The sequence below is a fragment of the Cryptomeria japonica genome, chromosome 1 (genome assembly GCF_030272615.1).
Source record: "Cryptomeria japonica chromosome 1, Sugi_1.0, whole genome shotgun sequence".
Taxonomy (NCBI): Eukaryota; Viridiplantae; Streptophyta; class Pinopsida; order Cupressales; family Cupressaceae; genus Cryptomeria; species Cryptomeria japonica.
The window spans coordinates 37,037,318-37,052,414 of NC_081405.1; positions in this window are offsets into that span (position 1 = coordinate 37,037,318).

Here is a 15,097-nt window from a genome sequence, read left to right on the forward strand (position 1 = left end):
TCCCAATTTACAAAAAGTGCAAAATTGTCATGACAACAAATTGACAATATGACAACTTTTGCATAATTCGACCAACTTAAACTCTAGACCGTCATAGTCCCCCAAAATGGTTACATTTGACTTTAAAACATCAAAAATGACTCAAATAGACTTGTGGTCACTTGATCCCTCAATTTAGACCATTATGACCCTTAGTGACTCAATTTGCTCTACCAGACCTTAGATGACAGTTTGATCCAAACATGGACAAACTTCTCACACTCCTAGGATATTGAATTGCAAAAAAGGACCCATAAGGTCTTATTAAATTGATTTGAACTAATAGAAAATCATCTTTCTCCTAGCTCATGCCTTCATAGCTAGGTGCTCCTACACCATTCTTGAAACTAGAGCATGGACTCTTAGAGGGAGATGATGTTTATTTTTCCTTGTACAAAGGCTCATTCTCAGAAATAGAGCACAAACGCTTAGAGAGAGATGTATTCACTTCTTCTCTTCTTATATAGTGGGTTATTCTCAAAACTAGAGCATGGACTCTTAGAGCAAGATGATGCCACTTTTCTCTTATGTAGGGTGATTACTCTCAGAACCAAAGCACAGACTCTTAGAGTGAGATGTCGCACCTTTCTTAACATTTGTACTATACATACAGGTTGTAGCGTACTCGGGCATAGACTCCTATGAGGTTATTTGAACCTCACTTGCACACACATTCTTTATGTTGGGTGGAACTAACGGTGTTCTCACTCTCCTCCCTTACATGGATCACCTAGGCAGACTCTGGGGGCTATATTTCTATGTCCTTCTCTCCATGGATCACCTAGTTTTAGGGGTGAGATGTCCATAGTCTCTTTCTTGTTCACCTTTCTTATCATTGATCACCAAAGTGTGTATTCATGTTCTCTCTCTTCTTTCTCTCATGAACCCATAGTTATACTATTGATGGTTCATGGATGATATCATATTTTCTCTTTTATGTGATCACTTATGTTTATGTAGTGGCATTTGTCTTTGTGTTTCAATTAGTTGTTGAGGCATATGAGTATCGAGGTCTCTTCAACTACTTGGTTTGTGGTCCTGTGTCATGTGTCTTTTGTGCTTTGTCTTGTTTTGTTTTTCTTGTTCTTTTGTTTTATGTGCTCTTTCATATGTTTGAGTGAGTTAAGATCCTAATATTGGGAGCTTGGTTCCTTGATATTAGTGATGTCTTATACTCCTTGTGATCTTACTTCGTATTTCTCATCTTCATCTCTCCCCTTCTTCTACTTTACTAGTAGTATTGGCATAGGCCAGACTCCTACTAAAGTGGGAGCTAAATGTAGTGTCATAAAATTGTGACCCCTACAATTTTGACCATATTTGAGACCCTCACCTTGGCGACAACATCTGTTGGTATTCTAGTATGGTTTTGTCATTGATGTCAACACCTACTATCACTTATCAACTCTAACACTTTGAAGAATTGGCAATGTTCACCGGCAAGCAAATGACTTATGCACAGTCACCAATGTCTGGTACACCAACAAGATATAATGTTCATTAGCACTTGGAATATCATGGAAAACACCTGGTTATGTCGAAGACATCGTTTGGACACTTTGTCTTGGAGACTTGTTCATTGGCATATTCGTATTTGCATATTTGCTGTCACCGGCAAATAGGTCCAAATCATTCATCGGCAGGCTTATCTATTCCAGATCAGCATGGCACACTATGGAGATGTTTTATTATTGTTGTAAATGCATCAAGCCGACATGTTGAATTGGTTAATGGCATTGGATATTGTTTTATTTGTAAAATGATTTTATTGTAATATCCTTTAGAGCCAACCTACTAAAATTGGTCTTAGGTTATGGTATAAATGTAAGATCTTATTTGTAAGATCAAGTGTGGAATGCAAAAAGGAATTGTGTGAAGATATATGCAACAATATGCAGAGCTATACACACAAACATCATTTGAAGGTTGAAGGAGGGTTTTTGTGAAGACAATCAGAACTACACCGGTATTGAATCCAGCATAGTAAGATGCTATTTTGAGCAGTACATCCTTATTGGATTTAACCATCCAATTGTAGTCAGTGTGACTCCTATTTGTGTTTGAGCAGTGAGCTCTAGGCGCTTGGCCTTTCTGCATGTGCAAACCCCATTTGTATACACATACTATCTGTAGTAGTATCATCTGATTATGGGTAAGGTTTCCCATCATGGTTTTTCCCCTTACAGGATTTCCACGTACAAATATTGGTGTTATGTGTTGTGAATGTTACTGTCTTTCTGTTTCATGCATTAATATTTACTGGTATTGTAATTAACTGATAAAATTTTCTATCGACATAAAAGTTTGGTTTATCGGTATTAAGCATTAAAGTTGGTTAAGTTGTTTTGGTTTGAATTTATTTGACAACTGATTCAGCCCCCCCCCCCCCCCCCCCCCCTCTCAGTTATCCCCAAGACCTAACAATTGGTATCAGAGCCTAGTCCTCTTTTTGCAGAAGTTTAACAACTTGAGGAGATCTAATGTCTACTAACTATTTCAAGAAGGACAATCCTAAACTTGATGGAACCAACTATGGCATATGGAAGATCAAGATGGAGACACATTTGAATTGCATTGGAAAAAACTTCTAGGAAGTTAAAAAGAATGGCTATACTGCTCCTACTCACAGACAACCCAATCCACCTACCTTAGGAAAAGATGAGGAAAATGATGGCAAAGCTAGAGAAGCACTTTTGAGTGCATTATCATATCAACAAGTCATGGGATTATCAAATAGATCAACTGCTAAAGCTATTTGGGATCACTTGGAAACATTGAATGAAGGAGATTCCACAGTCAAAATTGCAAAACTTGAAAGCTTCCGGGTCAAGTATGAAAATCTGAAAATGGAAGAAGATGAAAGGATTTCTGCTTTTATGGAAAGAGTAAATGAAATTGTTTTGGATATTAAATGTTGTGGAGGAACCTTAAGTGAAGAAGAAATTGTTTCAAAAGTTTTAAGAGGATTGCCACCGGCATATAAAATGAAGGTTACTACTATAAATAAGTTAAGAACAATGCCTAATACATCAGTAACTAGGGATACATTGATTGGAAAACTTTCACCTTTTGAAATTGAGGAATTTGGTCCTGTTGCTACTATAAAGACAGATTTAGCTTTTAAGGCATCAACATCATCTGCACCATCATTTGACAAGTCTAATTGGAAAGCATTTTATGCAAGAGAACTTCAAGAAAGCAAGAGAGAAAATGAAGAACTTGAAGAACTTGAAGCACTATTTGCAAGGAAAATGCCTAAAGGTCCAGTTGGAAGTAAGTATGAAGGTAAAGCACCCTTTAAATGCTTTAACTGTAATAAGATTGGTCATATGGCTTCTAGATGCCCTGATAGACATGCTAGACTAAGAGAAGAAGCTAGGAGAACATACAAGCCTAACCCTGAATATCAGAGATACAAATTTAAGAAGAATAAAGACAAATCTTTCTATCTTGTTGATGAAGGAGTGACTGATGATTCTGATGAAGATCCGATAGACAATGGATGGGTTTTTGTTGCTATAACAGAAGATCAACTAGCACCTATTGTTCAACTGGTAGAACAGGTCTTGGCAGCTAAAGTTGAAGTTAAGGATGAATGGATCATTGATTCAGGATGCTCACATCATATGACTGATGATAAAGGTAAATTCTTGAACTTTTAGGAATATAATGGAGGTCTAGTAAGATTTGGAGATAAAAAGCTTGCTTGATCAAAGGTAAAGGTACAATATCTCTTGATGGTAAGCATAATACAGACAATGTTTACTATGTGGAAGGTTTAAAGCATAATCTTTTGATTGTTGGTTAATTAGTTGAGAAAGGATTTCAGTTACAATTCAAGAATGGTAAATGCAAAATTATGAACAAAACTGGTTTGGAAATTGCAACCGGTAATCAAACTAGAGGTAATATCTTTTATTTGAATAATAGTGAAAAGACATGCTTGATTGCACATATTGATGAAAGTTGGCTATGGCATAAGAAACTCTGTCATGTAAATTTAATTGCATGGTAAAAATCAGTACTACTAAAGCAGTTAGAGATTTACCTAAGATTGTCAAACCTCACAATCTGGTATGTAAGGAATGTCAATTTGGAAAACAAGTTAGAGCAACTTTTAAAAGTATTCCAGAAAAATCCAATAATGCTCTTGACTTAATTCATACTAATTTATGTGGTCCAACTAGAACTAAAAGTTTACAAGGTGATAGATATTTCATGCTAATCATTGATGACTATTCTAGAATATGTTGGGTTACTTTTCTCAAAGAAAAATCAGAAGCACTTGGGAAGTTCAAACTATTCAAAGCAATGGTAGAGAATGAAACCAGTAAGAAAATCAAATGTCTGAGATCAAATCAAGGAGGAGAATTTACATCTAAGGAATTTAATACATTCTATGAAGTGAATGGAATCAGAAGACAGTTATCAGCACTCATGACACCATAGCAGAATGGAGTTGTAGAAAGGAAAAACAAAACTATCTTGGATGCAGCTAGAAGTATGTTATCTGAAGCAAATCTACCACATGTATATTGGACAAAGGTAGTAAGCACATCGGTCTACACATTCAACAAAGTTCACATCAAAGGAGAAACCGGTAAGACCCCTCATGAACTATGGTTTGGTGTTACTCCTACTCTTAAATATTTTAGAATATTTAGAAGTAAATGCTATATTAGAAGAGATGAGTATATTGGAAAATTTGATCCTAGAAGTGATGAAGGAATATTCTCGGTTATTCATCTAAGAGAAAGGCATATAGATGTTTTAACAAAAGATTATTGAAAATTGTTGAGAGTACAAATGTGAAGATTGATGAACAATTCAAAGGAACTTCAAGGTATATAGACTATGAACCAACAATAGAGATTCTGACAAATGAATCTACATTAAACCCACTGGTACAGAATGAAGATCTAGTTACACCGGTATCATTTGAAAATTCCATAGTTACTGAGGAACGACAGTAAACGAAGACACCCTGGTATGTAAGACTGAATCACTCTGAAGATCAGATAATTGGGAACAAGTATAAAGGAGTTATGACAAGAGGAAGACTGGAAAATGAGGAGGTATGTCTTATTTCTCAAATTGAACCATCATCAATTAATGAGGCATGTGAAGATAAACATTGGATTAAATCTATGGAAGAGGAACTAGAACAAATGGAGAAAAATAACACATGAACATTAGTTCCCCAACCTAAAGACAAAAATGTGATTGGAACAAAATGGGTATTGAGAAACAAACTTAATGAAGATGGTAAGGTAATCAGAAATAAAGCAAGACTAGTGTGTAAGGGATATTCTCATAAAGAAGGAATTGATTATAATGAAACCTTTGCACCGGTAGCTAGAATTGAGGCAGTCAGATTATTCTTAGCCTTTGTAGCACACAAGAACTACAAAGTATATCAAATGGATATTAAATGTGCATTTCTAAATGAAGATCTTGAAGAAGAAGTTTACATTGAACAACCTGATGGATTTTCTTTAACAGATAACAAAGATATGGTTTGCAAGTTAAGGAAAGCTTTGTATGGGTTGAAACCAGCTCCAAGAGCTTGGTATGCAAGATTGGATAAGTATCTTTTGAAGATTGATTTTTCTAAAGGTAATGCTGACAACAACTTATACTACAAAGTGACTAATGATGACATCTTGGTTATAGAAGTTTTTGTTGATGATATAATCTTTGGAGGAGAAGATGGATTATGTAAAGACTTTTCTATTGAAAAAGGTAACAAGAATTTGAAATGTCTATGATTGGAGAAATAAAATTCTTTTTAGGATTGCAGATTTCACAGATTGATAAAGGTATATTCTTGAGTCAATCCAAGTACCTGAAGGAGTTACTAAAGAAATTTGGGATGGAAAACTCTAAACCGGTAAGCACACCTATGACTACAAATGACAAATTATCACTAAGGGATGAATTTGCACCTGTTAATCCGACTAGGTACAAATCTATGATAGGAGGCCTATTGTATTTAACACAAACAAGACCTGATATCATGAATGTAGTATGTATTGTTTCAAGATTTCAGAGTAATCCTAGAGAAAATAATGAATCAACAGTAAAAAGGATTTTCTGATACTTACAAGGCACCACAAATCTTGGATTATGGTATCCTAGGGATGAAAACTTTGAATTATGTGCATATATAGATGCAAGTTGGGCAGGAGATGTGGATGATAGAAAAAGCACCACCGGCGGAGCATTTTTTCTTGGCAGTAGATTAATTTTTTGGTTAAGTAAGAAACAAAGTTGTACATCTTTATCAACAGTTGAATCAGAATATGTTGTAGCAGCAACTAACTGTACACAGGTATTATGGCTTAAGCAAATGTTGAAGGACATAAAGGTAAAATGCAAGGAACCCATAACTATCTATTGTGAAAACACTACAACAATTGATATATCTAAGAATCCGGTATTACATTCTAAAACTAAACATGTTTCTATCAAACTAAATTTTCTAAGGGAGAATGTTGAAGCAAAAGAAATAAAACTGGTTTATGTGAATACTAAAGAGCAGATTGTAGATATTTTCACTAAACCTCTGCCTAAGGAGATCTTTGAATATCTCAGAGACCAGCTTGGGGTTATACCCCCACTGGTAGAGACTTAGACAGTTGATGTTTGTCATCAACCAGCAGATTTAATAGAGAAATCTTTTATTCCAGCTTTGATGAGGAAGCTACTTCTCAAGGGGAGTAGTTGGTACATTGAATTGGTTGGTATTTTGTATTTACATCTCGTTTTGTATTGACTTTGGCATTTGATGTCAAAGGGGGAGAGATTGGTATGGAAAAACACAAGAAAAACACATGTCACTCCCAGGGGGAGAGATTATTACTTTGCAGAGAGATTATTGATTTTGAGAGAAACTAATTACTCTCTATATCTGTATTTTGATTTATGGTTATGATCTCTTTTTGGGAGATTGTTGGTTTTTGGTATTTGGCATTTCTGTTTTGGCACTTTGATGGTTTTTCCATCTTGTGTTGCCATCAATGCCAAAGGGGGAGATTGTTGGTATTTTGGTATGGTTTTGTCATTGATGTCAACACCTACTATCATTTATCAACTCTAGCACTTTGAAGAATTTGCAATGTTCACCAACAAGCAAATGACTTATGCACACTCACCAGTATCAAGTACACCAGCAGGATATAATGTTCACTGGCACTTGGAATGACATGGAAAACACCTAGTTATGTCAAAGACATCGTTTGGACACTTTGTCTTGGAGACTTGTTCATTGGCATATTTGTATTTGCATATTTGTTGTCACTGACAAATAGGTCCAGATCATTCACTGGTAGGCTTATCTATTCCAGATCAGCACGACACACTATGGAGATGTTTTATTATTGTTGTAAATGCATCAAGCCAACATGTTGAATCGGTTATTGCATTGGATATTGTTTTATTTGTAAAATGATTTTATTGTAATATCCTTTAGAGCTGACCTACTAAAACTGGTCTTAGGTTATGGTATAAATGTAAGATCTTATTTGTAAGATCAAGTGTGGAATGCGAAAAGGAATTGTGTGAAGATATATGCGAGAATAACCAGAGCTATACACATACATTATTTGAAGGTTGAAGGAGGGTTTTTGTGAAGACAATCAAAACTACATCGGTACTGAATCCAGCATAGTAAGATGTTATTTTGAGCAGTACATCCTTATTAGATTTAACCATCCAATTGTAGTCAGTGTGACTCCTATTTGTGTTTGAGCAGTGAGCTCTAGGCACTTGGCCTTTCTGCATGTGTAGACCCCATTTGTATACACATACTATTTGCAGTAGTATCATCTGATTGTGGGTAAGGTTTCCCACCATGGTTTTTCCCCTTACAGGGTTTCCACGTACAAATATTGGTGTTATGTGTTGTGGATGTTACTATCTTTCTATTTCATGCATTAATCTTTACCGATATTGTAATTAACTGATAAAAGTTTGGTTTGCCGGTATTAAGCATTAAAGTTGGTTATGTTGTTTTGGTTTGAATTTATTTGACAACTGATTCACCCCCCCTCTTAGTTGTCCCCGAGACCTAACAACATCTTCTTTCCCAAACTAAGATCTCTCTCTACATCTTACCCCATGAACCATTCCTTTTTTATCCCTAAGATAGTCTCAAGACCCTGTCTAGGCCCCAAGATAGGGTAGGACAAGGGCATGGCACCCCTATCCCAACCTCGTAGGGTGGCCCTAAGATGGGTCTGCCCAGTCCCTTTTACATAATTATCTCTTCAAGGTTTGCATTCTTCTTTGTTGGCCTTCGGTGGATGAAAATTAATCCTCTAGGAATGTATAAAAGGAGATTCAATTCCCTCATTCAACAACAACAAGGGATATTGGAATACAATACAAGCATTCAAGTTGAAGGTCTTCATTATTATCATGAAGCATTCAAGTCTTCTTCATTCATCCCTTGGAGCAACATTAGAACATTCATTTGCAAGCATATGTGTGTGTTAGGTTTTTTTCATGTTATATGCCATTTCATGCAGCACTTGTGATTTCATTCAAGAAGAAAATAAATCATCATCAACAAATTGAAGATCTACAAGGTATACATTTCCATTGTTTACATTCAAGAATTTTCAATTACTTTCTTTCAAGGTTGATTCCTTAATCGGAGTTTGACTGAGGCAAACCCCTTATCCACAACCCTTCTTCCCTTTTTTTATGTGTGTAGGTTGTATTTGTGTAGTTGTATTTTCAGAATTGGACTCCATTTATAGAGGTAGAAAAACCCTTTTCGTTTCATGGATTTTCTGGAGGACTGTGTGCACTTTCAACACGATCTCCATGAATTTTCTCCAAATTTGCAGGACATATCTATATCAATCTAAATATCTCATATCGGAAGTTACAACACGATCTAGAACTGGTAGCTCCTCATTTCACACAGTTTATCTCTCTTTCCTACATAGTCAACAAGTCAACTTTCCCATTTACAAAAGAGGGCAAATCACACTTCAACCCTTGCAATCCACTTGGAATTCACATCCTTATTTATCTTGGTTTTGGATTTAGAGGATTCATGCCCCTCTTTTGAATGTAAAGTTCCTCCAAGTGAAAATCATCCTAGTGAATTCCTTTCTCTCTCCTAGGTGGGGAGTCACTAGGGTCCAATTTTCCACTTTTTAGCTTGATACAGTTCCGATTAAGCATAGATGTCTTCCCTACAATACAAAAACCTTCATTGAATAATATATTACTTGTTCACACATAACCTTCCTCTGATAATGCAGACATAACCATCAATCCCATCGATATGCAAATTAAACAAATAAGTCACCTATTAATATAGATCATGAACCTTATTGACAAGGTCAACTATACCCTAAACCCATAAACCCATAATAACAAAAAATACATTGCACGGTATCACCAAACTAATATTATGATTTACATTACATACAATGGACCTAAATCAAGTAACCAAACAATTCCATCCACCCAAAATTCTGCTAAGACCAAAATCCAACCGGTAGAAACCCTTAGTGAAGTAACACAGAAAGTCTAACCAGATCTAAAAAGGACCACCAAAATAGCATGCCATCCAATGCAAAGTCACCAAACACTTGGAATATGATCAAGAAACACCTTCAGCATGATAGAAACTGATTCAATAAGTCAAACCAAAATCATCTGACCAAAACATCAAATATCACTTACCAGTAAAGCTAACTGGTACCGACAAATACCAACCAGGAACATAAGCAATAGTTACCGAAGCACCAAAACATGAACCAACAGAATATGGCAAACAAATAACCATCCAAATTAAGCATCCAAAACCGATTCTAGAGATCTAATCATATCGGATTAGAATCATAGCCAAAACCAAGATGATCACCAAGACTAACCGGGATAGCCTCCAACCGAGATACAGTGTTGACATCAATCACAACACTTAACCAAATCCAACACATTGCCAAAAATCTCCCCCTTTGGCATTGATGGAAACACTGAATGTGAAAAACATCCAAGTACCAAGGAATGCCAACAATCTCCCTCAAAGATATGACTGATTTTCACATGAATACCGTCTGATCTCCCCCTTTGACATCAATGAAAAAGGATGGATACCAAACCAGAAATACTAAACCAAACACCTAACTACTCCCCCTAAGTAGTAGCATCATCTCATCAACCCGGATCAAAGAAAATATATGATAAGCTTACCAGATTAATGCATTATTTCATCTCTAAGTCTCTTCCAGAGGGTTGGTAACCCCCAATTGATCTCTGAGATATTCAAAAGTATCTTTAGGAAATGGTTTTGTTATAATATCTACAATCTTCTCCTTAGTAGGCACATAAATTAATCTGACTTCCTTTGCTTCAACCTTTTCCTTCAAGAAATTGTACCTTATAGAAATGTGTTTTGATTTGGAATGAAATACCGGATTCTTTAACATATCAATAGCAGCAATATTATCACAGTGAATAACAATAGTCTCATCATAACCTACCCTCATATATTTTAACATTTGTTTCATCCAAAAAATCTAAGTATAGTTAGTAGTAACAACTACATATTCTGCTTCAGTAGTAGATAATGAAGTACATGATTTTTTCTTGCTAAGCCATGGAACCAACTTCTTCCCAAGAAAGAATGCACCACCAATAGTTCTTTTCATGTCATCCACATCTCTAGCCCAATTAGATTCTGTATATGCACATAATCTGAAGTCATCATTCTTCGAATACCATAACCCAAGGTCTGTTGTACCTGCCAAATACCTTAATATCCTCTTGATAGCAATACCATGAGTTTCTCTAGGATCTGACTGAAATATAGAAGCAATACAAACAACATTCATAATGTCAAGTCTAGTATGAGTTAAGTACAACAATCCACCAATCATTGATTTGTATCTACTTGGAGTCACTTTAAGGGATTCATCATCCTTTGACAATTTGCAATCGGTTACTATAGGAATACCATCAGGTTTGGAATTCTCAAGTCCAAATTTCTTAAGTAACTCCTTCACATACTTATTTTAACAAATGAAAATACCTTTATCAATCTGAGTAATCTACAAACCTAAGAAAAATTTAATCTCACCAATCATAGGTATTTCAAATTCATTCTTCATATCGTCAGCAAATTACATGCATAGACTATCTTCTCCTCCAAAAATGATATCATCCACAAATACTTCAATGATCAGTATGTCATCATGCTCAATTTTGTAATATATGTTACTGTCAGCATTACCTTTGCTAAAACCAAGCTTAGAAAGATATTTGTCTAATCTAGCATACCATGCTCTAGGGGCTTGTTTTAGTCCATATAAAGCTTTCTTCAATCTGCAAACCATGTCTTTATCTTATGATAAAGAAAATCCATCAGGTTGCTTAATGTAGACTTCCTCCTCAAGATCTTCACTCATAAATGTGCATTTGACATCCATCTGATATACTTTGTAGTTCTTGTGTGTAGCATAGGCAAGAAATAGTCTTACCACTTCAATCATTGCAACCGGGGCATAAGTCTCACCATAATCAACTCCTTCCCGTGAATAAACTTTGAAAACTAATCTAGTCTTGTTCCTCACAATTTTACCTTCCTCATTCAATTTATTCCTAAAAACCCATTTAGTTCCAATAATATTCTTGTCATTAGGTCTAGGAACTAGTTCCCTGAGTCTTATTCTTTTCTATCTGATCTAATTCTTCTTCCAATGATTTTATCCAATTTTTATATTTACTTGCTTCAATAAATGATTTCAGTTCAATTTGAGTAATCAAACATACCTCTTCTATAGCTAGCCTTATCTTAGTCATCACACATTTTCCTTTATCTCCAATGATCTGATCTTCAAAATGATTTAGTTTCACATACCTGGGAGTCTTTGAATTTTCTTGATTTAATAACTCTTTATATTGTTCCTCTGTCATGGTTGAGTTTTCTGATGTTACTGGAGTCACTGGTTCACTATTTTGAGTCGCTTCTTGCATTACCCATTTAGGTCAGATAAATTCATCTTCTAGTCCATAGTCACATGATCTGATCTGATTACTTCCTTATTCACCCACCTTGACATTTATGTTATCAGTTATCTTATTCAATCTTTTGTTATAACATCTATATGCTTTTCTCTTAGTAAAATAACCAAAAAATATTCCTTCATCTCTTCTAGGATCAAATTTTCCCAATGCATCATCTCTTTTAATGTAACATTTACTTCCAAAAATTCTAAAATATCTGGCAGTAGGAGTATGACCAAACCATAATTCATAAGGAATCTTACTGGTATCACATTTTATGTGTACTCTGTTGAAAGTGTATACAACCATATTGACAGCTTCCCTCCAATAGATATCAGGAAATCTAGATTTTGTCATCCATTATAGCCCTTGTCGCATCTAATATGGTTATGTTTTTCCTTTCCACCAATCCATTCTGTTGTGGAGTTCTAGGTGCAAAAAGTTGTCTTCTAATTCCATTCTTCTCACAAAAGTTGTTGAATTCATCGAATGTAAACTCACCACCTTGATCTGATCTTAAACACTTTATCTTCAATCTTGTCTTAGTCTCAACCATAGCTTTAAATATTTTGAATTTCTCAAAAGCTTTATATTTTTCTTTCTAAAATGCTACCCACATCATTCTAGAATAATCATCAATAAGGAACATAAGTTATCTATCACCTTGAAAACTTTTAGTCCTTGCTAGTCCACATAGATCAGTATGAATAAGATAAAGAATTTTATTAGATTTATCATGTATGATTCTAAAAGAAGTTTTGACTAGCTTACCCATTTGACATTCTCTACATACCAGATTATGAGGTTTGACGATCTTGGAAAAATCTCTGATAGCCTATGTTGAACTGATCTTCACTATGCAATCAAAATCTACATGACACATCCTCTTATGCCATAACTAGATTTCATCAATCTGAGCAATCAAGCAAGCTTTCTCACCAGAGTTCAAATGAAAGATGTTTCCATTGGTCTGGGTTTCGGAAGCAATTTTGTATCCAGATCTATTGATGATCTTACATTTCCCATCCTTGAATTGTAAATGAAATCCTCTATCCACCATCTAACCTACACTTAAAATATTATGATTTAAGCCTTCAACACAATAAACATTATCAGTATTAGTCTTACCATCCAATGATATTGTTCCCTTGCCTTTTATCCTACATGTCTTGTTGTCTCCAAATCTGACTAATCCGCCATCAAATTCTCATAGTGATGGAAATTTTCTCTTGTCACCAGTCATGTGATGTGAGAATCCACTGTCTATAACCCACTCATCCTTTTCTTCAATTTCAGCAACTAAAGCCTTCTCTTCAGTATGAGTTTCTTCAATGTCAGGTTCCGGAGAATCATCCTTGATAGCAATAAAAAGCTAGTCCTTACCGGAGCTTCTATTGTCAGATCCACTCATCGGTTCATCATCATCATCACCAACATAATAGCATGATTTATCCTTATTCCTTCTAAATCTAGGTTTTTTCTGATATTCTGGATTAGGCTTATAACTCTTCACAAATCTTTCATGATTCCTAGCAGCTCTTTCAAAGCATCTAGAATCAAAATGACCAATCTTATTGCATGAAAAACGTTTCAAAGGGTCTTTTCCTTCATACTTACTTTCAATTGGTCCTTTAGGAACTCTTCTAGCAATCATGGCTTCCAGCTCTTCAAGTTCTCTTTCTTCTCTTTCAATGTCCTCCAAATCTTTAGCATACATCTCCTTCCAATCTATCTTTTGCTTACCGGAGGTAGATGCTTTAAATGCAGTTTTAGTTTTAGCAGCACTCTAATCTCCAAGTTCGTCAAGCTCAAAAGCAGTCAAATTCCCAAGCAATGTATATCTAGTAACAGGGGTACTTGACATTTTCTAGAGTTCATTGATTGTAGTAGCCTTCATCTTATAAGTTGGAGGTAGAACTCTCAGAACCTTTGACACAATCTCATCCTCACTAACTAATCCGACGCAGCTTTCAATTCCCATAACAATCTCATTTACTCTATCCATGAAAGAACTTATCTCCTCATATTCTTCCATCTTCAAAGTTTCATACCTTACCTGAAAACCTTCAAGTTTTGAAATTTTCACTACCTGGTCGCCTTCATAAAGAGTTTCAAGCTTTGTCCAAATCAGCTTTGCATTATCCAACTCTATGACATTCAATAGTTTTTCATCAGATAGGGCACTTAACAATGCTTATTTTTCTCTAACATCATTTTCAGCTTTCTTCTGTTCATCAGTAGGTGTCGGTGTTCTAGAATTAGGATCATGAGGCATATACCCTTTCTCCACTATCTCCCAAACTTCAACTCCAAGACATCTGAGATGAATCTTCATTCGCTCCTTCCATATTTTTTAATTTGTACCATCAAATATGGGACTCTCCTTCATATAGGGATTGAATGTAGAACTAGATGCATTTGCCATCGAATCTCCTCAAGTGGTTAAGCTTCTATAAAGAGGACCTCACTCTGACACCAATTCCTAGACAAATCTAATACCAGGAGTAAACTAAGAGGGGGGGGTGAATCAGTTTACCATCAAAAATCAAAACTTATGCATATCAAAACCATTAAACTACAGCACAAAGAAACCAGCACAATGAAGGATAGAACATGAAAGCACAATACACACAACACCAATATTTTGACGTGGAAAATTTGGTAAAGGGAAAAACCATGGTGGAAAACCATACCCACAATCTACTTTTGTAGTAGTATGTGAAATTACAATGGGGATTGTACTTGCAATCAGGCCAACCACCTAGAGCTCACTGCTCATCACAAAAAGAAGTCTCACTAACTTACAAATCATCAGACTATAATCGGGAAAGAATGAACTATGAAAGTAGCATCTGCTAGTGCTTGATACAATTCCGGTTAAGCACAAATGTCTGCCCTACAATACAAAAACCTTTGCCAAATGATATATCACTTGTTCGCATATACACCTTCCTCTGATAATGCAAACATAACCATCAATCTCATCGATATGCAAATTACATGAATAAGTTGCCTATTAATACAAATCATCAAC